The sequence below is a fragment of the Garra rufa genome, chromosome 5, assembly GCF_049309525.1.
Source record: "Garra rufa chromosome 5, GarRuf1.0, whole genome shotgun sequence".
Lineage (NCBI taxonomy): Eukaryota > Metazoa > Chordata > Actinopteri > Cypriniformes > Cyprinidae > Garra > Garra rufa.
Genome location: NC_133365.1, coordinates 46,635,931 through 46,658,673, shown reverse-complemented (window position 1 = coordinate 46,658,673; position 22,743 = coordinate 46,635,931). Strand labels below are relative to the sequence as shown.

The following is a 22,743-nucleotide window of genomic DNA, read 5'->3' as shown; positions in this document are numbered from 1 at the left end:
GTCGCTGGATATGAAGTGTCCCTCGATCCTCTGGGCGTATGCAGCCTTGGCCCTCTCCACTCCTGCAGTCAGCTGTCTTCTAGCCGCCCTGAGTGCCAGACTGTCACCAGACCTGAACGCAGCATCCCTGGTTTTCAGCAGAGAGCGAACCTCTGCGTTCAGCCAGGGTTTCTGGTTCGGGTAGCATGTTATTGTCCTGGTGATGGTGACATCCTCTGTACACTTATTGATGTAACCGAGGACAGCAGATGTGTAGTCCTCTAGATCCACCTCTCCCTCATGTACAGCTGCCTCTCTGAAGATCTGCCAGTCTGTGCGCTGAAAACAGTCCTGCAATACCGGGACAGCATCATTGGGCCACACGGTGATGGTCCTCTGTGTTGGTGTCTGGCGTCTGAGCAGGGGGCGGTAGGCAGGGACCAGCGTGATGGAGATATGGTCGGAGAAGCCCAGATGGGGGTTGGGGACGGCTCTGTATGCGTCTTTTTTGTTAGTGTAAACACGGTCCAGTGTGTTATTTCCCCGTGTTGGTATGGTGACATGCTGATGGAACATAGGCAGTGTGTCTGTCAGGTTTACGTGATTGAAATCCCCCGCGATCACGTAAAAAGCCTCCGGGTGCTTATTCTGGAGCGAGCTGATGTTATCGTGGAGCTCCTTTAATGCATCGTTAGCATTAGCACCCGGCGGGATGTAAACAGCCATAACAAACACCACCGTAAACTCACGTGGAAGATAGTGTGGCCGGCATTTCACGGTCATATGCTCTATCGCCTCGGAGCAGTGGCTATTCACCACAGTACAGTTCGTGCACCAACCTTTATTCACATAGACGCATAATCCGCCCCCGCGGGCTTTCCCCGACAGCTGGTTACGGTCCGCCCGGAAGAGAAGCCGGCCGTCGATCTGGAAGGCTTGGTCCGGCATGTTGTCATTAAGCCAGGTTTCCGTCAGACAAAGCACCGCACAGTTCCTCATCTCTCGGGAAACCCCCAGCCTCAGTCGCAGTAAGTCCATCTTGTTGTCCAGGGAGCGGACATTGGACAGGAACAGGGACGGGATCGGTGGTTTCCCAGTGTTAGCCTTTAGCCTAGCTAGCGGTCCGCCCCGTTTGCCCCTCTTCTGCTTCCGCGCACACCGCTTCCTCTTCCCGTCTGTCCGGCGTGATCTTCTACGCCAGTCCGGTGTCCTCAGGAGCTGCAGTCTGCCCAGCAAAGCCCTGAATCCCCTCGCCGCTGTTGTTCCGTTGTTGTTGTTGTTGTTCGTAGTTCCTGTATGCGTGGCCGAACCATCCATTAAATTAAGAAGTTCCGTTCGGCTGTACCTTAAACGCTTGTTTATACAAGCAAAACAGTTGTAGTCGGTCTCAAAACCAACTGGAAAAGTACTAAAAGGAGGCTTGTCCCCGGGAGCACGAGAAGCCGCTGCACTGTTGCGCGCCGCCATCTTGTCATACTTATGACATACAACTATTTTAAAAAATCTGGAATCTGAGGGTGCAAAAATAAATAAATAAATCTAAATTTTGAGAAAAATCGTCATCATGAAACATCTAAAATCATGAAACATGATCTTAACTTAATATCCTAATGATTTTTGGTATAAAAAAAAAATCGAAATTTTGACACATACAATGTAAATTTGGCTATTGCTACAAATATACCTGTACCACTTAAGACTGGTTTTGTGGTCCAGGGTCACAAATGATGACAGAACTTTCCACTTTAGATGAATTCATTTCTTTTTAAATATCCACAACAATTTCAGGTTTATTTTAATATCTTTACGTATCACAAGAAATACTGTAAACATTGGCAATAAAAAATGAACATGTGAACATTTTCATGTAATTTACAGCCAGACAAACAAAACACACCCACACAGCCAAGACATACACACTTGTTTCCTTATGGGATGGATCTAATCCAGGGCACAGGGCAGAAGGAATACTGATCTATCACAGTAAGAGGCTGTCTGAACACACACACACACACACACACACACACACACACACACACACACACACACACACACACACACACACACACACACACACAACAGCTGCTGCAAAGAGCAAGATGATGAAGTCCAGGTGGACTCCAAAAGTCCATTACAGATAAAGACCTGGTGAATGCGTATGTGCATGTTGTTCAGTTTCTCATTATTCTAATACTGCAGGAGTTTTATTGGAGGAGCTCGGCAGGGAAAAATCCCTCTTGGATCATTAAAGTCACACTGAAACACCTTTGACATGATCTCACTTCTTTATAGAATTTAAAAGCTTTCACACCTTGTTACACCTTCTGTCCTGTTGGGAAAATAAACAGATTTAGAGTCAAATGATCTTAAATATCCAAAAACAACTCAGTATAGACTTGCAGCACAGCAGCACATTTGCATCAAGTCATGGGTAAGCGTGTGAATTCGAGAGCTGAGTTTTCTTCAAACGTTTATGAAGGATAACGGCCTAAAACACTCCAAAGAAGTGTGTGTGTGCACATCCAAGTGTGTACAATAAACTTCTGTGTCTCTGCTCCTTGACTTTGGATGCCTTCGTTAAATCCGGAAATTTGTGACACGTTTGATTTAGAACTGTTTTGACTGAAACTGCAGAAGCTCCTATTTAACAATCAATCAAATTAAAGTGAAAGCTGTTATTTTTCTAACCTGCCATGAATGGCAGAAGTATGAAGCAAACCTATAAATTCAACCAATCATGCAAGGCACGCACACACACACACACACACACACACACACACACACACACACACACACACACACACACACACACACACACACACACACACACACACACACGCAAACAACACCTTCCTCCTGTTAGAGCCAAAAAATTTAAATCTCTGCATCAGGTTCCAGTGATTTGATATTTGATAAACGAACATTTCAAGTGTACGCGCCAAAATCAACTGTTGTTGAAGTGATGTAATTTAACAGTACAGAAAATGCAATGACCCGTTGGAGTCAAGACCTAGAAATTCAATCATGAAATCAAACATTTAAAGTGCAAGTGCACTTACTGTTATAAAAGTGGTGGAAAGCTCAAAAATGAAGAACACGAAAAAGTAAAAATCTGTATTTCCCAATCTTCCCTGATACTGGTCAGAAATATCTGGACAAGTTCCACTTTTCTGAGTCATTGGAAAAACACAAAATAAAGAGAACCTAGTCCAGGTGGCAACTATCTTCAAATGCAGTTCAATCAAATTCAGTATTCAGCGATCATCTCAGCCAGTGAGACAAAGCTTGCATGTGGAAAAAGGAATGTATCAGAAGAAAGCAGCGATAAGACAGCAGGACGTGTGCAGTGTAACACTGGAGATTGTACTACGTGGCGACTTGTTAACTCCACATTCTGGATAGTTATCTTATCCTTGAGTGTCTGAAAGGGTCAGAGTGCATCTGCTCTTGTTGTCAGTTTGCTTACATCTGACCTTTGAGTCACAATTTAACAAACAACTAAGCATCACTATTACCAATAGCATATACTTTGAACAAAGTCTAAATATTATAATTTCCCCACTGCCTTGAGATTTTTGTATTTAAACACAAAAACGTGGTTTGTGAATGGCCCCTAAGATAATCATGAGTTGATTTACCTTAGACATTAGGCGCTATAGAGTGTTTTCATGACACATTATCAATCGGCCATATTGGTGGCACTGAACGTAAACAATGCCATTGAACTGAATGAAACTTGCATATTTCACTGATTATTTCTGCTGAATATAGTAAATTATTATCATCTTTTGGGCTGTACTTAAACATTTGGAGTACTATAGACAGTCAAAAGTTATAACAAATCAAGGAAAAGAGTGGAAAAACTGTCTGAGGAACAAAAGGCATTTGTGGTTTCAATAAACTGAACCAGGATTTCCAGGGCAACAATCTTGACAACATTCATGTTTGTGCTTATCATTTCTGGTCAGGTAGGTGAAATATTAGGCTAATACTCTTTGTACATATCTTTAGAAGCTATTATCTTTAGTTTGTCAAAATATTGTGCCCCTTCTCTATATTATTTGGCAGCTTCTACATGCGTTTTCTGTGTTTTAGACAGCATAAACAGCATAAATTACCAGGTAACTGACAAAAATCTTGACATAAGTGCAAACCCTCTATCAAACATCACTGTTCATTTTTAAAATCCTAAACAAGCTGATATAGAAACACTGACTCAACCAAAGATATAACTTTAAAGTAGGACTATCTGTGTGTTCGACCAATGGCAAAAGCTAGGGACACCTGTTATAAAACATTTTTGCAATTCTGTTTGCTAGGGGACAGGATCTCCTGTAGAATCATAAAACTTACCCTTTCACCCTTTTTTCCTCAAATGTTTATGAGCTAAACATGTAGCCCCTTTACTTACATAAGAATATTCATGCATAAAAGACTCAATACGTTTTTGCAGTGAAAATCAAAAGGATGTGACCTTTCCACGCTTTCCCAAGAGCCTCTCACATCAGGGTTGCCAGGTATTCACAACAAAACCAGCTTAATTGCTACTTAAAACTGGTGGGTGTCCCCAAGAAACAGTGTTGGGGGGAAACACACCTTTTTTGGAGGTTAAAATTCCTATTTGAGAGACTAAATATAACATTATTGTGGTTGCTTCAACCCACAGACATGAAAAACAACCCGCGGCAACAGTGTTAAAGTAGCCCAATTCAGCAGGAAAAAAGTGGACTTGGCATCACTCATAAAATAAATGCATACAACATTCAGGATAATGGCAAAAGAGCCATTCAGTCAATGTGTCATGCAAAGAAAAGGAATTAATCCAAAGCTTAGTCTCACATACATAGTCAGATCGACATATAGTATTAGGGTGCTTTTACACCAGTAGATCGATTTATCTGTTCCGAAACAGGGATTAAAATGATTACAATGTTGCATTTTATTCTTGGTGTGGTTCCTTTTTTTATACAAGTCATGTGTGAGTTAACAGTCCTCTCATTGGTCAAAGGTCTACGTTTTTTTGTCCAGGATTACGCTCAGCTGTCATCCACCAGGATGTAACAACAACAGCGTTGCAGGCTTATTGTTGCATTTTTTGTAGCTGTCGTTTTATTAATTTATCATTTTGAGCAGGAGTCCAGGATTTGTCGGGAAAACATTTTTAAAAATGTACTTACTACAAAGAGAGCAATAAGACGGCATTATAAAATGAAAAGGCGCACATTCATTTTAAATAGCGAAGACATACCCACACAGACATTCACAGGTTCATTTTAAAAGGTATTTGCAAAACAACAAAGCTACTGCTTTTCACAGAACTGTAATTACCCATTAAAAATTGTGATATATCATGGTTTGTTGGTCCGTTGGATCAGATTGCTTTCTCACTACAACCGAACCACTCCAGAGTTCGCTTTCAATCGAAATCTCGGAGCGATTGTTTTGGCGCGGATCCGAGCATGATTGCTGTGTTCACATGCCAGGTTCCAAAACAAAAGGCCAAGTGTGAAAAGTGTGAAAGCACCCTAAATATCACATTATTGTGGTTGCTTCAACCCACAGACATGAAAAACAACTCATGGCAACAGTGTTAAAGTCGCCCAATACGGTGGGAAAACAGTAGACTTGGCAACACTGTCTCACATGAAATAAATGCAAAAAACGTTCGGGATAATGCCAAAAGAGCCATTCTGTCAATGTGTCATGGAAAGAAAAGGATTTAATTCAAACCTTAGTCTCACATATATAGCCAAATCCACCTACAGTCTCAAGTACACTTTATAATAAAACTATCATTACAGTGTAATTTTATTTACCTCGTCTGTCAACATGATTGCAGTAAAATGCAGAGATGTTGCATTCTTAGTTGCTACTTTCTCATCGCTGCTATTTTTGTTGTTTGTTTATTGTGTTTGTGAGAGGAAAGTGCGTAGCACATATTTACATATTCATCTGAACGCAGCTGAATGAAAAAGCAAAAAATTAAAAACAACTATCCACCTTATTCTTCAATGTGTGCAAGAGTGCGGGCACGAGCAACAAGTTGCTGGCTGGAGTTCCCTTAACGGCCACTGGTGTCGCCTATAACAAGGGTTTCTGAATTCTAAATATCATCCCCTTAAAACACACACGCACACAATAACATACAGAAAAAAGAGAACGCATTGGCACAGAGCCAGCCACACAGGAATGCATTTCTTTTTTTGGAGGATGCCCGTCTTCCTGAAACTTCCCCCGCAGGTGTTGACTGACAGGTTGTAGGTGTGATTGAGATCATTTGTATGTGTTGTTTTCCTGAATGACAGAGGAGCTGGCCGACGTGACAGCATAGCACTTAACTCCTGTCTGTTGGCAGTTGCAGGAAGCACACATACACACGTACACACACACCCAAAACTCACCTGAGGCAAACCGCAAAATATTTTCAGGCCTTATGCATGGCTGTCTTGGGCAATATACAAATTTAAAAATGTATGACTGCATGGCCAATTTTCGTGTATGTTTGTGTGTCTGTGTTTAAGTGCTTGCTAACATTGTGGGATGAGTGGCATAAAATGGCCCTCAAAATGGATACTGAGGGGATAGTTCTGAAGGGACTATCCAAAAGCGAACCTAATTAATTAAAATTATAAAAAATATATAGAAAATTATATTTAAAAAAAGAAAGTAAGGAATTATTAAGAACTTAAACACTCAGAGAGTGAAAAAATATTTTTCTTTTTAACATTTTTTGCCCCAAAAAAGTAACTATAATTAGACCTAAGAGAAAAAAAGAAAAAATCAAGAAATTAACAAGAAAAAAAAAAACTGTCAGAAAGAGACAGTACAAATAATAGTTGTTAACATCTTTAATATTTTGGGCAAAAAAAATTATTAGATAAAGTGAAAATATTAAAATAAGTGAATATACAGAATTTACAGTAAATCAACGTATTAACAAGATGTTAAACAGTGCATGAAAAGCCTCACAAAACTTTCCTGTTCTCATAATATGCCAGTGTTTTAAAGGGCAAAGTATACCATGAGTGACATTTATGATGCTGTGTGGCTGCATTGTTTTGGATAAAATTTCTCAGTGGTTAAGGTTTGCACCTCATGTCAGCGATTACCGAGAATAGATACTCCGCAAGAAAATTCTCCCATCACCAATCATGCCGTTACCTCATATGACTTTTTTGAGGGCGTGGCAGGATTTTTCTACTCCAGCAATTAAACTGCACTGGAACGAAGCCAAGAGCAACAGGTAGCATTACTATTCATGTTGGAAAATTGGCATCAGGATTTGTTTTTGAGACTAATTTTACTACTGCACAGAGCATTATTTGATATAGCGTAGAAGCGCTATGATGAAACACAGCTCTCATCTTTTGAAGTTCTGCGGTCTGTGAAACTGCTCTGTGGAAAACAGCAACATGAAAAAATAAACCAACTGCAAATCATATCTGGGACAATTGGTCTGTGTTTAAGAAGAGAGGAGCGCACAAGGACATGTGTGCCAGTCGGCCTTGTTCTTCTTGGGATGTTTCCACATGGATGTAATGTAAAACCTATGGGACAGGCCGAAAGACCAGGGCTGCCCCGAACTATAGAAACATCCCACCGCACATGTTGTCAAAGCATGAGGAATTTGTTACAAATGTTGGTCAGCTGCAGCTCATTGGTTTTTCCAGAACAATGTGGAAAGTGAAAGGCAGCAAAAAAGAAGAGAAAATAGAACGGAGGAATCATCAGTTATCTGCAGAAGACTCTTTGATCGCCTTTATAATTTCAGACAACCTCAGCTCGCACGTTCCCACAGCAAACTCAACAGTCCTTACCAACATTTATAAAACTTGTGGTTTTGGCATCTAGACAAAATGTTCTATTAAATCTACTTCAAAAAACTACATTTAAAAATCTGCCCCACCACTGACAGAATCTTCTGAATTTCTGTGTTTTCACCGTTATACCGTGGGGGGCGCTATGACACATTTTCTGAAAGAGTATTGAATCACTGAATCAAAACACAGCCGAAGAAGAAGCAGAAACAAGCGCTAAAACATGTAAGCAGATGTTTATGCAAATTACTGGTATGCGCCAGTATTTAACGCCCAAAAAAGCATGTCTTAAAGCAGACGGTAATTTACACTGCTCTTGTTCTTTAATGTGCACATTTTTAGTAAATCATACACAGAATTTTCTCCTCTCATTAGCGTTTTTATGGAATTGTGCTCTAACGCTAATTTGCCCTGTCTAGTAAAACTAAGTCTAACAAAATATGCTTTAGTTAAAATACAGATAACATTTCAAGTAATACTTAAGTAATAAACCAGATATGTATAAATTTTGACCAGTGTTTTTCTGTCATTTGCACGACTACGCTTCCCCATCTGTAGCTGAATTTTCATTACCCTTTAAATTGTGCAAATTGAAATTGCGAATTGAAAATATGCCTAATGGAAATGCGTTAATTGCGCAAAAACTCCCATATATCACAAAAAACTTTTTACGCTCATAATTGTGACCCTGGACCACAAAACCAGTCTTAAGTCGCTGGGGTATATTTGTAGCAATAGCCAAAAATACATTGTATGGGTCAAAATTATTGATTTTTCTTTTATGTCAAAAATCATTAGGAAATTAAGTAAAGATCATGTTACATTAAGATTTTTTTGTAAAATTCTTACTGTAAACCTATCAAAATGTAATTTTTGATTAGTAATATGCATTGTTAAGAACTTAATTTGGACAACTTTAAAGGTGATTTTCTCAGTATTTTGATTTTTTTGCACCCTTAGATTCCAGATTTTCAAATGTATCTCGGCCAAATATTGTCCTATCCTAACAAACTATACATCAATAGAAAGCATATTTATTGAGCTTTCATATGATGTATATATCTCAGTTTTGTAAAATTTAACCTTATGACTGGTTTTGTGGTCCAGGGTCACAATATGAGGTGGTTTTTCAGACAATTCGAAAAAGGAATATTTCGCAAAACAGCAATGGAAACGTTTTTTTTTTTTTTTACACATTTACAGGTCACATTCGATTAAATATAGCCAAAATCCTCCAAATATAGCCAAAATCCCCCATTGCCGTGACTTATCACGAGAGGAAAAAATGTTTAGTTTTAAAAAGTTTTAGTCGTATAATATTGGTTAATAGAAACGCCGTCATTTCGCAATACTTTTTAATCGACATTTATAAAATATCGCCAAAGTTTTGTGCAAATCTGTAATGGAAACACGCCTACTGACGGAATTTTCTGCTTTCTTAGTTTTAATTGTTGTAAGGTAGGGGGCGCTATTACACATCTTATAAAAATGTACTGACCAGATCAAAACACAGATGAATAAGAAGCAAAAATAAACACATAAGCAGATGCTTGTGTAAAATAATCATCAAACAGCATATAAATCAAAATTGCCTAAAGTTACCAAATGAAATGTTGATCCAGAAAGTGGTATGAGACTGTAGTCCAGACGTAGTCCTTGAAAAAAAAAAGCCAAATTTTCTGACTGCAAAAGGAAAGTTCAGCAGCTGCCTTAAAATTTTAAGTTAAATCAGCTCAAAACTAAAAAAAAAAGTCATTTTAACTTATTACAATAAAAATGAGTTGATTTAACTTGTGAGTTGAAATGACTTAAGTTGATTTAACTTAAAAGTTTAAGGCAGCTGCTAAACTTAAGTTTTTAAGTTGAAACTGGTGAAAACTTTTTACAATGTGTAGATCCCACCTTTTTGGATAGCATAATTGGTCATTTATATACAATGCCTGCATGCTATTCGTCAAACCACTTTGTAGTCATTAGTGTAATAGGAAAACAACTCCAAAAGCTGGCCATTTTAGAACTCCTGGCCATTTCTAGATCTTACACTACCAAAAGTGAATAATCTCTAGTATCATTGCAGTAGAGTGATCAGTAAAGCGATTCAGATCATTATCAGCTTTGAAATGAAGAAATTTTGCCTCTCATAAACTGATAAAAGTTACTTCCTGCTGATTAAGGTTTCACTTCACTAATTCCAGCAGCAGAAAGAGGTGAAGCCTGACAAAGCCTGCTGTGCTGAGAGGCTTCCACCATCCATCAGCTGTGTCAGCTCACCCACAGCGGCTGAGCAGAGGCTAAGAGGATGGAATAAATCACACTTTTACCCACAAGCGCTGCCACTCAGAGGGACAGTGATTTATTCTTAAAATGTACCTGAGGAATGCTCATGTCAACTGAATTTAGTTAGAAAAACACTTTTTTGGCAACGCTTTACATTAGATGTCACATGCAACTAAATTATAGCAGTTTTAATTAATAGCCAGATATGCAATCACTATAGACCTACAAAACAATTACACAAGTATAAATAATGTTTAATTTGTATGTATCAAAAATATTTAAAATTGTTTTACACAATGTACATTTAAACTTAAACAAAAATCTTTAAATATTATACATACTACTAATTAAAATTTTTAAATCAATAACAACATAATTCATATATTTAAAACAATAAAAACTTTTAAATGACAAATGCTTTCGAGTCCATTTTGCATTTTGAAAATGTTTTTTTTTTTTAAGTAATATAGTTAAATAGTTAAAACCAATTATTTCTATAAAATTCTAATTCTGGAATATTGTACATATATATTGTGACACTTTTTATTTACTAAATTTCAAAAGCCATTAAGCTTACATATAGAAAAATGCTAAAGTATGCAGTTGAAATATGTGACCCTGGACCACAAAATTGAGATTTATACATCAACTGAAAGCTGAATAAATAAGTTTTCTATTGAAAAATGAAGTTTTAATATATTTACGGTAGGAAATTTACAAAATTTCTTCATGGAACATGATCTTTACTTAATATCCTGATGATTTTTGGCATAAATGAAAAATCGATAATTTTGACTTATACAATGTATTTTTGGCTATTGCTACAAATCTTTAATATTTAAAAGTGTGCATAGTTAAATAATAATATTTACTGGTAATGTGCAACAATACACTGTGAATGATTTAAAATGTAAATTAACTAAGCCAGTGTTCAGTATGTCAATCCAAACGGACACATATCATTCAATATCCCTGATCCATATGTGGGAGAGATGGTGCATTACCTATCAAATGTTCTGCAAACACAGGCTAAACTAAAGAAAAATAGAAACTCTGCTGACTTCACTGTAAACTAACTTGCAGATTATATCCACCCGACTGCACCCTGGAGAGCCAGTCTCCTTGCGGAAGAGCTGCGATGTGTAATGTGTTTTAACTGGCATGAGGGGAAATTCTGGTGGGGCTTCTTGTACTGCAGCTATTGAATGACCTACATACTGTTTAACAATTTCACACACGTGCTTCGGTAGTGATAAACATCAGCTTACTTTTCCAAAAGGTGTCACAAGAACAGAGCTGAGCGCCTTCCTGTCAGGGTACAGGCACTTTTGAAAGCAATGAGCAGACAATAGACTGACAGCAGCCAAAAAAAATCACTATAGTACTTTTACAGTCTTTGGCTGTGTGTGAGTGGGTATGTACTTGTTTGAGTGCTGTAATATGATCCATTCAAGACAAGGTCTGTTTTACCAAATGACTTTATTAATAATTTACACAATTGCCTAATGTGATGAAATAACTAAAATTGAACATTTTCTAAATAAATGCCCCTTGTCCATGCAGTTACTAGTGTGTTATACCATTGCTATGCATCTGCTAGCGTTTTCTGGGTGGATTCTTATTAGTAAAAGCCAAAAGATTCTACCTTCAAGTCTATTTGATAGTGTGGACCCTACATATGGTCCTTTGATGCAAAATATGCATTTTTTTACCACAATTCCTGGTCCAAAATAACTTAAAAATAGCTAATACATTTTTAGTTATGCTATATCTGAACCTGGACCACAAAACCAGTCATAAGGGTCAGTTGTTTTTAAATTGAGATTTAAAAATCTGGAATCTGAGTGTGCAAAAAAATCCAAATATTGAGAAAAACACCTTTAAAGTTTTTCTAAAGTTTTTTCTCAAAGTTCTTAGCCATGCATATTACTAATCAAAAATTAAGTTTTGATATATTTACGGCAGGAAATTTACAAAATATCTTTATAGAACATAATCTTTACCTAATATCCTAATGATTTTTTTTTGCATAAAATATAAAATATAAAAAAATAAAATAAATATAAAATATTTTTGACTATTGCTACAAATATACCCATGCAACTTACAACTGGTTTTGTGATCCATATTATTACCAAATATTCCATCCAATCTATTTATCAACTGTAAAGTTTTCTTTCATTTAGGTTTTGTATTTATTTATGGAACTGAATGATCATAGTCCTCATTGATCTGAGCTTATGCACCTCATTTTTTAATTGAACACTGCCAAAATTATCCACAAATAATATTTTTATCACTCAAAAGTTGAGGTGTGTAAGCTCAGTTCAGGCCTACGACCAACCAGTTCCAAAAACAACAACGAAAACATAAAACTAAATAAAAATACAAAAACTATGCTAAATTTAAAAAAAAAAAAAAAAAAAAAAAAAAAGTTGGCAAAAAGATTAAATCCAAGATTTGATGATAATATCAGCATAGCATAAGGGTTAAAATCATGCATTTCTCATTGTTAGTTAATGTTAGCTAATGCAAAATATGGAATTTATTATAAAGTGTCAATATAAATGCACACGTCTTCTTAAGTCACACAGTTTGAAGTATAATTAATGTTGGTAACAATGCAAGATGAATTACATACCAACGTTTCATACATCCTTAGCAAGCATAAAAAGTCCAGAAGCATAACAAAAACAAAACAAAAATGTAGTCTGATTTCTGCATGCAATGTGTTAGGCTCCGCCTTTTTGCCCCGCATATCAGCCCCTCTAAAATAACCAGATTTCTGTCCAAACACACTCTGCCGCTAATGTTTCCTGGCCCACAAATTAATGGCTATGTAAGTGTTTGACTGAGATGACTGCCTGAGGCTGAAATGAAACCTCACTTTGATATTCTGTGTCTCTGTTGACCAATGTTACTGTTGGGGCCTCCAGAGGAGGTGTGTAAGACCACCTCTGTGTTATCGAAAAGAGCTCGGTTTTAACTTGCCCGCCTCCTGCGAACGCTTTCCCTGTGTACCTCGTGCCAAGATTCAAGATCGTATGAACACTCTGAAAAATTAACAAGCACTCTTTCCAGATCCTTATCACAAAGAGAATGACCTTCCCTGCCTACAATCTTCCTGTGCGCTGAAATAAAAGCCTCTTTAACAACAACAACAACAAAATGTACGATTACATCGACTTATCTTGAGACCAAATTCACACAGGCACTAAAAAAGTTGGTTTGCAGGGATTATATTACATACAGTTTTCTGGCCGAATCTGCGGCAGCACGGTAACGTAACGCTCTTTCCAGCTCAGCTAACGTGGTATTAACAGCTCATTTAGCTTCTGATGGGCTCCATGTGCAAAAACGCTCCGCCACAAGAGCGAGAGTCAGATCACATGGATTTTTCAGGCCTTTCCTCATCGTTCCACGCAAACCAGAACAAACGCAGAGAGCCTGGAGGAAAACAAATAGCTTGTCCTGGTATGAGAGAGTGTTTGTGTGTATTGCTCTCCTTGGAATCAAATGAGTAAGCGGAGAGATGGAAGGCCCATGCCGGGCTGCTACGGGCCTTTGCTGTATTTATTTGCTCTTATTGGGGCATTGCATAACCATACATCTTCTCCAACAGGAAGTCACTGCTCTGTGCTACAGTGGTGCTTTGAAAAAGAGACCACAGGGGGTTGGAAAACTCCACAACCACAAATTTGTTATGCAACACAATCTCTATCATAATATCAAAGCAGTATTGGAGAATGTTTTAGGTTTTGTGCAGGATATATCCATTCACCAAACCGCTGTATGAAGTGGTTTGGAGAATGTATATATGTGACCCTGGACCACAAAACCAGTCTTAAGTAGCACAGGTACATTTGTAGCAAAAGCCAAAAATACATTGCATGGGTCAAAATTATCGTTTTTTCTTTTATGCCAAAAATAGTTAGGATATTAAATAAAGATCATGAAGAAATATTTGTAAATTTTCAACCGTAAATATATCAAAACTTATTTTTTAATTAGTAAAATGCTTGCTAAGAACTTCATTTGGACAGGTTAAAGGCAATTTTCTCAATATTTAGATTTTTTTGCACCCTCAGATTCCACATATTCAAATAGTTGTATATCAGCCAAATATTGTCCCATCGTAGCAAACCATACATCAAAGCTTATTTATTCAGCTTTTCAGATTATGTATAAATCTCAATTTAAAAAAATAGACCTTTAAGACTGGTTTTGTGGTCCAGGGTCACATATACAGTTCTTTCTGGTCCTCGAATCTGATTGGCTGAGAGTCTTTGTATAACTCCACTTGTGGATTTTCAACAAGCAACCGTCATGGCAGATGCCCAAATCTTGTTTAGACTTCAAAAATGCAGTTTGTTAATAAAGATAATGTCTATTTAAAAAATTTTCTCCAATGTTTTCAGAGATGAAAGTTTCAGGGCACCAGCAGCCGTTCAGCGCTCACTGACCCACCTAGAGCAGCTTTACCTCGGCCAGATCTACTGGAATTTGCCGCTGACTCTGATGTCTCTAGAGTGCTTAAACACAAGATATAATGTTTTGGGTAAAAAAAAAACAGGCAGTCTTTTGTCTCATTAATCTATTATTTGTTCCAGAACAAATTAACTTGGGTGAGGGCCAAATCATTCATCATGTTAGTTAATTCTGGTCCTTGAATCTGATTGGCTAATAAGAGTGTGATATAGGAGTCCAACAGAACTCCAACAGCCATTTCACCATTTGTAATTGTAGCACTTGCAGTACTTCTCACAGCGAGTGTCACATATACAGTAGTTCTTTCTGGTCCTCAAATCTGATTGGCTGAGAGGAGTGCAATATTCTAGTGACACTGGAACCCCAAACGCTTCACGCTGTGTTTTTTTCTCACAGCGAGTGTCATGACGGACGCCCAAATCCACTTTAATTTTAAAAATATTAATAAATGTTAATAAAGATAACGTTTATTTTAAAATTGGCGTCAACATTTTCAGAGATGTGAGCTCCAGGGTATCAGCAGCCGTTCAGCGCTCTTGAACCCGCCGAGAGAATCCTCACTTTGGCCAGATCATTTATCATGGTCAAACATGAGATATAATTTGTTTTGGGTAAAGCTAACATTCAGTCTTTGGTCTCATTAATCTATTATTTGTTCCAAAGCAAATAGTTTTGCCAAAATCTTTTATGTAACTTCAGTGCTGTATATCAGAGCGCTGCCAGTGTACTTTTGACTGAATTGCCTAGCAACTTTTATGATGGCTGCTGTTGTTGTTTATTAAATATTATTATTCAATAAATAGTCATTTATATAAATTATAGTAGTATTTAATAATAGCGTTTACTATTGAGAAATGGTGTGTGTGTGTTTGTGATGGTGGTTTAAGTTACATTGTTTCGCCTTAGTCAGCAGTAACAACGTTTACATTGAAAAATAAACACTTTAAACGGAAGTTATTTTTAGTTTTTAACAACAGATGATGCAGATTAATGCAGCAAAAAAATGCACTGGATAAAAGGATGAAAGGATATTAACGTTACAACAAAGATAACGCTTTCCTCAGCAGACTTTCAAACAAATGTTTTATGTGAATATGAGATTAAGCTGAAGAATGAATGCTGTATCAGAGGCAGGTAATCACACTGGCTCAATCCATCTCTCTCACATAATGCTCTACATAATACAGTGAGCTTTTAATACAGTAAAAACAATACCTTTTTACTGAAGCAACTCAACGTTTCTTCATTACTAGTTTTAAAGTGACGTTTTCAAATTAGTAACAGAGGTTTGGGCTTAGCTGTTAAACTGAGATTTGAATCTGTGGTGGAAGGAAGTAGTTATGCACAAAAGACACTTTTAAAGACACTCCATTGTTGTTTCTCATGTATTTACACACTTGTGCCATTAAACTGTTGTATAAATGCAATATCACACACATAGACGTGAAATATGGCTGTATATCAGCACGCTTTGATTACCTGCGGCCTCGTGCCATGGCCAAATGACAGCCCTGCCGATATACAGCCATATCTCATGTCTATGGGTGTGATATTGCTAATTTATATTCAACCTAATTTTGGTATGTAATGCCCACTTTTTAGAATTCAATGAATTTGCACTTTTTTCACACCTTAAATACAGTTGATCTAAAATAAGTCACATTACAGAAATTACTCATATCTTACTACAAATACCATTTTAAGTTGACTTTTTAAAAGCTGTCCTAAGCTGTCTCCCAGTTTCTGGGACACCAGCAGTCGGTTAGAACATACTGTACAGTAGAACATACAGTCCTTACGTTCAAAAAACAATTGTATTTGAAGAAACAAGACGAACAAGATTTAGAAAGAGGCCTTGAAAACGGGGAGGAGTTTTGTCAAGTGTCATACACCTGAACTAATCTATACACAAACACACAGACATACGCAGACGCGTTCCCTCTCCTGCGTGTAAAGAGAGATGTCAGCATGCCTTTCACATCAGAGCGACGTGTATAATGGCGCTCTGTGGAAATGGGAATGACAGCAGAGAGAGTGGGAGAGTCGTTTATGGGAAGCCCCCCACTGTCCTTGCTTTCATCATGGAGTGCAGTTGTTGGTTTTTCTGTCTTGGCTCAGCATGATCTGGCAGAGAGGAAAGTTCGTGGAGAAGGGGACTGCAGGAGAGAATAGAGAATTTCATTGCCTGAGGGAGCCACAGGTCTGCCAGCAGCAATCAGACAGGCATACTTGCTCATGAGGGCCAGATATATCCAGATCTTTATTACGTTTTACGGCTTTAGTCCGTGCGCCGACTCTGACAGGATGACTGATTGCATCATCTTAAAGAAACCCTCCAATCACATGCTTTCTTCATCCATTTGTTCCAGCGAAACACATCTGCATCCACTAAATATCTGCAGAAATTTTAGAGGATCCACAGATCCACGACATAAATAACTGGCAGAAGAGAAGACAGTAAATTCAATACATGCATTTCTTCTTTACTTCAGTGAATATAAACAGAGTCTTAATGTTTCGATTCTATTGTTTCTTTTAGCTACTAGACAAGTCTGTACAACCAAGAACCTTATAAAAAGTTTATTTAAAGGTGCACTCGGCATGCTTTCCCCTAAATAAATATTAAATAAATTTGATTTTTTTTTTTAAATAGGGGATATTTATTTATTTAAGGACATATCAAATTGAACAAAAGTGACAGTAAAAACTTGTACATTGTTAAAAATAAATCGATTTTAAATTATTGTTATTTTGAACTTTCTATTCAATCAATTCTGAAAGAAACGGAAAAAAAAAACAGAAGGCTTTCAACAGATTGATAATAATATTTTAATGATTTCTGAAGGATCATGTGAAACTAAAGACTGGACTAATGATGTTGAAAATTCAACTTTGCATCACAGGAATAAATTACATTTCAAAATAAGTTGAAAACAGTTATTTAAATAATGTAATAATATTTTACAATATTAGTGTTTTTATTTTATTATTAATTACATAAATGCAGCCTTGGTACTTTTTTTACAAGTTTGAACAATCCCAATGCAATCTATTATAGCATACAGAAAAATAGAAAATATTAGAAAAGTATTAGTAAAATTGGTAACAGAAAAAAATATTGCTATACCGACCAATAGCACATACAATTGAAGTCAAAAGTTTACATACACCTTGCAGAATATGCAAAATGTTAATTATTACCAAAATAAGAGCAATCATACAAAATGCATGTTATTTTTTATTTAGTACTGACCTGAATAAGATATTTCACATAAAAGACCTTTACATGTAGTCCACAAGAGGAAATAATAGTTGAATTTATAAAAATGACCCCTTTCAAAAGTTTACATACACTTGATTCTTAATACTGTGTTGTTACCTGAATATTTGGCATCAATGGAACCTTTCAAATGCAGAAAAGGTTCTTTATTGTCAGTTAAGGTTCTTTAAATTTTTTAAATGTTCTTCAAAATGGTTATTTTAGGAACTGTTCACTGAAAGGTTCTTTAGAGAACCAAAAATGGTTATTCTATGGCATCACTGTTTTTTGTTTGTTTGTTTGTTTTTTCAGAAAAATCCTTCAGGTCCCACAAATTCTTTGGTTTTCCACACTGTAAAATGTAATAAGTTGACTTTACTTAGAAAAAGTGAGGAAACCGATTGCCTTAAAATTTCCAAGTAAAGTAGAGTATTAATGTTTAGTTGGCATTACTTTAACACAATTTGTAGGGACAACTTGTTAATCAAGTATACTTAAGTACTGTTGACTTAAAATCATTATTTGAGTTAACTTTCTATTAGTGTTCACATTACTAGGAAAATATTAGGAAACCGATTGCCTTAAAAATCCCAAGTAAGCTAAACTTAAAACAATAAGTTAAGACAAAAAGCAACAACTGAACTTGAGTTTAACAGTTTATTATAAATTAAATCTCTTCAGGTACTACAGCAAACAAAGTCAGATGACCCAACTCTGTAAACAGTTTTTTGATATACAAAAACCACATTGTTACTGATGTTAATCTCAAACAGCCTCAACTTATATCAACAGCAGGTTGTTAAGTGACTGTAGTTTTGGTTTCAAAGATTTGTGTCCAAGAATGAGAAACACTCTCTGAATAAAACCAAAGGTGTTCTTGAGCTGTGGAGGGTACTCCAAATTCAGTGCATATATCAGCCCAAAAAGTAGACACATGGGATCTGGAAGATTCTCAAGATCATCCATCACGATGATTCCTTCCAAGATGATTGCGGTGTTTGAAGCCTCCAAATGCAGTGCTTATGGGGAATCCTGGGAATCTTCTGGTATTACAGACAGTATCCCAATGGAAATCTGGGGTGTGTCACATTCGAAGTCCTAATTAAAAAAAGGAATAGCAATATTACAATTCTTGTTACATTATAAATGGGAAATCTCACAAAAGTATATGTCACCTAAAGAATCAGGACCATCTCTTGAGCCATGTTCTACGTACAACTAATAAAAACTGTTGTTAAATTACATTGTAGAAATTTGACAAAAATTAATAGTACAAAGGCTTGATTAAGAAATGTGAAACAAAAGCAGAATTTACTTATCTGGTCCAAATTAAGAAGTTGCCTAAAACATAATCGAATGCCTATATGTGATGTTTGTGTGGGGGTTATAGTAAAGGTACTTACCAGTGCTCTTGTAAAAAAAGTTAGAGGCTTCTTCTCCAAGAATGAGTAGAAGGCCACGAAGAACTTCTCTGCGCTTTGCAGTAATGTCAGTGCTCTGAAAAAAAAAAAGATAAAATTACATTTTATAGTGTATGTATAACATAAAATTATGAAATCAGTTAATAAGACAATTTAGTTTAAGAAAGAAAAGTGATAAGCTTACCACAGGTTTGATTTGCTGAAGAAATTCAGAGCGTCTTTTTCCAACAGCCCCTTTCTTGCTCTCAAAAATGTCCAGAAATCGTGAAGCATGTTAATCGAGTGTAGAGAATAATTCTTGCTTGAGGTTTTTGCTTGTAATTAAATTAAACTCTGAATTGATCTGTAAAAGGAATTGAACAAGTTCGAGAGTAGCTTCCATGATTTATGCTATAATGCTTCAATAGAATAGATCTCTTTTCATAGGAAAAAAACAAACAATACTTACACTTCCATTGCATGTCTCATCATCTAGTAAGATCTGCAAGTAAAAGAATATGTATTATTATCATCATACATCTAAAATAACATTCAAATATAAATCAGTGAATCAGAGTAATCAGTAATGTTTTAGTCAGGCACTGCACACATTTGCCCTCATTCTTGAAAGTTTCATGAAAATATACAAATATATTTACGGAAAACTGCGTAAACCAGACATTCATGAAAAAGCTAATCTGGATTTCACAAATGATTTATAAATCACAGATTTGACCATCAAACATGTGTCTGTTATTAAATCACAATCATTAAATAGCATATGTGTGCCATTCACTCAGCATTATCTCCCTTTCAATAAATTGTCTATATGCAAACTGTGACAGCACTTTGATGGTGCAGCGTTTTTCAGCTGAGATGCTGATATGGATTATCCACAGTTTAATATATTACACCAGCATCTGGTTTTGCATCTAGTTTGTTCTATCAACAATTACTGAATATACAAATGCAGTCACACAGGCAATATTAACCTCTTCTTTTTTTGTTCAGTAGTTGTGAATGTAGGATGTGAGAGTTAAAAATATTTTTGCACACAATTTTAACTAAAAGCAGTTTGCTTAAAAGAATACAGAAACATTGTATATTTCAAACACAATTTGCATGTGCTTGGAAGTAGGTGTAAAACCTACTAACATTTGGAAAACACTTTCATGAACCAAAGATTTTCCATCAGAACGGAATTAACAACTTACACATTAGCTGAATTTTCAAGAATGAGGCCATTCAAAACAATAACTTGATTAAAAAAAATGCAGCCAAAGATGCAGTGATTAGCAAATGTTAGACTGCTCATTTCGATGAACACAATCCAGCACAATCCAACAATTTGATAAAAAAATATAACATCCAATTTTGCTATGTAGCTCTACTTTACTTACTCTGATTATTACATGGTCGATTACTGTATATTAAGCAACTGAAAAAGATAAAAAAAACACGAGATGACTCACCTCTCCATGTGGTTCTCCCATCGTCAGATGCACTGCCACAAATCAACGCTACCTAATGGTGGAACTGTGCATAACCACTTATTTCAGAATACTAATTATTGTAAGTAAAGTTTAATTATACCTATTTAGTTTAATCACTTTCAGTGCACAAAAGTTGTCATTACTTTGTTAAACTTAGTAAAGTCAACAAACTTATTCAAAATAAGTTATAATCACTTACTTTTATTAGTAAGATCATCAGTTACATTTTACAGTGCAGCATTTTTGTGTATTTGAACTCTTTCCAACAATGATTGTACGATTTTGAGATCCATCTTTTAACACTGAGGACAACTGAGGGACTCATATTCAACCATTACAGACGGTTTAAACGTTCACTGATGCTCCAGAAGGAAACACGATGCATTAAGAGCCGGGGGTGAAAACTTTTTGAATTTGAAGATCAGAGTAAATCTTACTTATTTTGTCTTCTGGAACACATGAAAGTATCATCTGTAGCTTCTGAAGGGCAGTACTAAATGAAAAAAAAAAAGGATATTTAGGCAAAATATGAAAAATGTACACATCTTCATTCTGTTCAGGGTTATTTTTTCTAAATTTCAACTATTATTTTCTCTTGTGGACAATACGTAAACATCTTTTATTTCAAATATCTTATTTAGGTCAATACTAAATACCAAATAACATGCATTTTGTATGATCCATCTTATTTTGTTAAAATAACTAACATTTTGCAGATTCTGCAAGGTGTATGCAAACTTTTGACTGCAACCGTACGAGCCATATTTACACAAATCAGCAGCTATTCAGCATTTACTAACTTGGTCTCATTGCTCATTTCACATGCAAACAGGTTAACCAATCATAACCTGCTGTTGAAGTTTTAAAGGAGCAGGCCTATAAATCAACTTCAGAAAGAAATGCTACAGACGCTTACAAATAGCTTTTTTACAGTGTTGGTTGAGTCAGTGGTATACAAATAAACCTCCCTCTGTGGAAGTAACCTCTCTGACATATAAAGTATAATGTCAGTCTAGTGTCAATGTGTGTACTCAGTTGTAACTGCCAAAACCAGATCCAGCCTTAAACAATGGGCAAGCATTCTTCCTACTGCTAATCTACACTTGCAAATGTTAAATATCATACAAATATGACAAGAATTGCATACATCAATGCGTCGTCAATGAAAGCCTCAAGATAGCAGTGATCTAGACATATGTGTCATTAATATTTTCTGACACCCCTTCACACATGCAGATAAACTACTGAGACTAATTTCAGTGCAGAGGTGTGGTTAGTGTCTGCTTTAAAAAAAAGAAAAACAAAAAGAAAAAAAAACATACTGACATGCCTAATTTGTCAGTTAACATTAGGACAAACTCAAGTCATTTCCGTGTTTTGCAAAAGCACCTCATTCATCAGTGCGTGAGCTATTATAGTCTTATATTTAATATGTCAGCTTTCAGTCATGCATTCTCAGGGTGTGTGGTAGGTGAAGGAGAGGGTGGATGGACCGGACACGTCAAAGTGAGTGTCACGCTGCACAATGTGCGTGTATGTGTGTGTGTTTGTGTTTTTTCAGATGGCGTAGTTGGGCGAATTCAGACCCAACCGCAGACTTTGGCAGCATGCCCTATCTGAGCCTAGTAAACGCCAAGAGAAGATACCTGCAATTTGTCATCCATATAAAATAACAGCGCCGAGCCGTAGAGTCATTCTAGAAGGCGCGCCTGCGTTACTCTGGGGATAATATTCTGCACGGCATCCGTGCCCTTTCTGCTCTTTTTTTTTTTTTTACGATTACAATCTTTTTTCCCCCTCTCGCTTTATATTTTTACAACAGTTGGCAAGCCACAGTAACATGTTTAAGACTGAAGAATCTGTTCTGACTTCAGTGCTTTTGTTTTCCGCTTCCAGGGGGAGAGAAGAGAGAGGCCAGAGGGCAATGCATTAATTCTTTCTCTGACAAGACGTTCGGAGAAATGCCAAGGTTAGATTTCTTACATGATGTGGAAGGCTTGTGCCCGTCTGCATTTGGGACGGCCAAATTA

At 36.5% G+C, this 22,743-nt stretch overlaps 1 long non-coding RNA gene across 1 annotated transcript; it reads right to left on the bottom strand.

Annotated features, from left to right (window-relative positions):
* Window positions 1–18,463: 18,463 nt before the first annotated feature.
* LOC141335881 (uncharacterized) lies at window positions 18,464–19,516 on the bottom strand. The gene is made up of 3 exons (XR_012355637.1): window positions 19,426–19,516; window positions 19,224–19,317; window positions 18,464–18,918 (listed from the first exon to the last, which is right to left on the bottom strand). It is a non-coding gene; the product is annotated as an uncharacterized lncRNA (long non-coding RNA).
* Window positions 19,517–22,743: the final 3,227 nt, after the last annotated feature.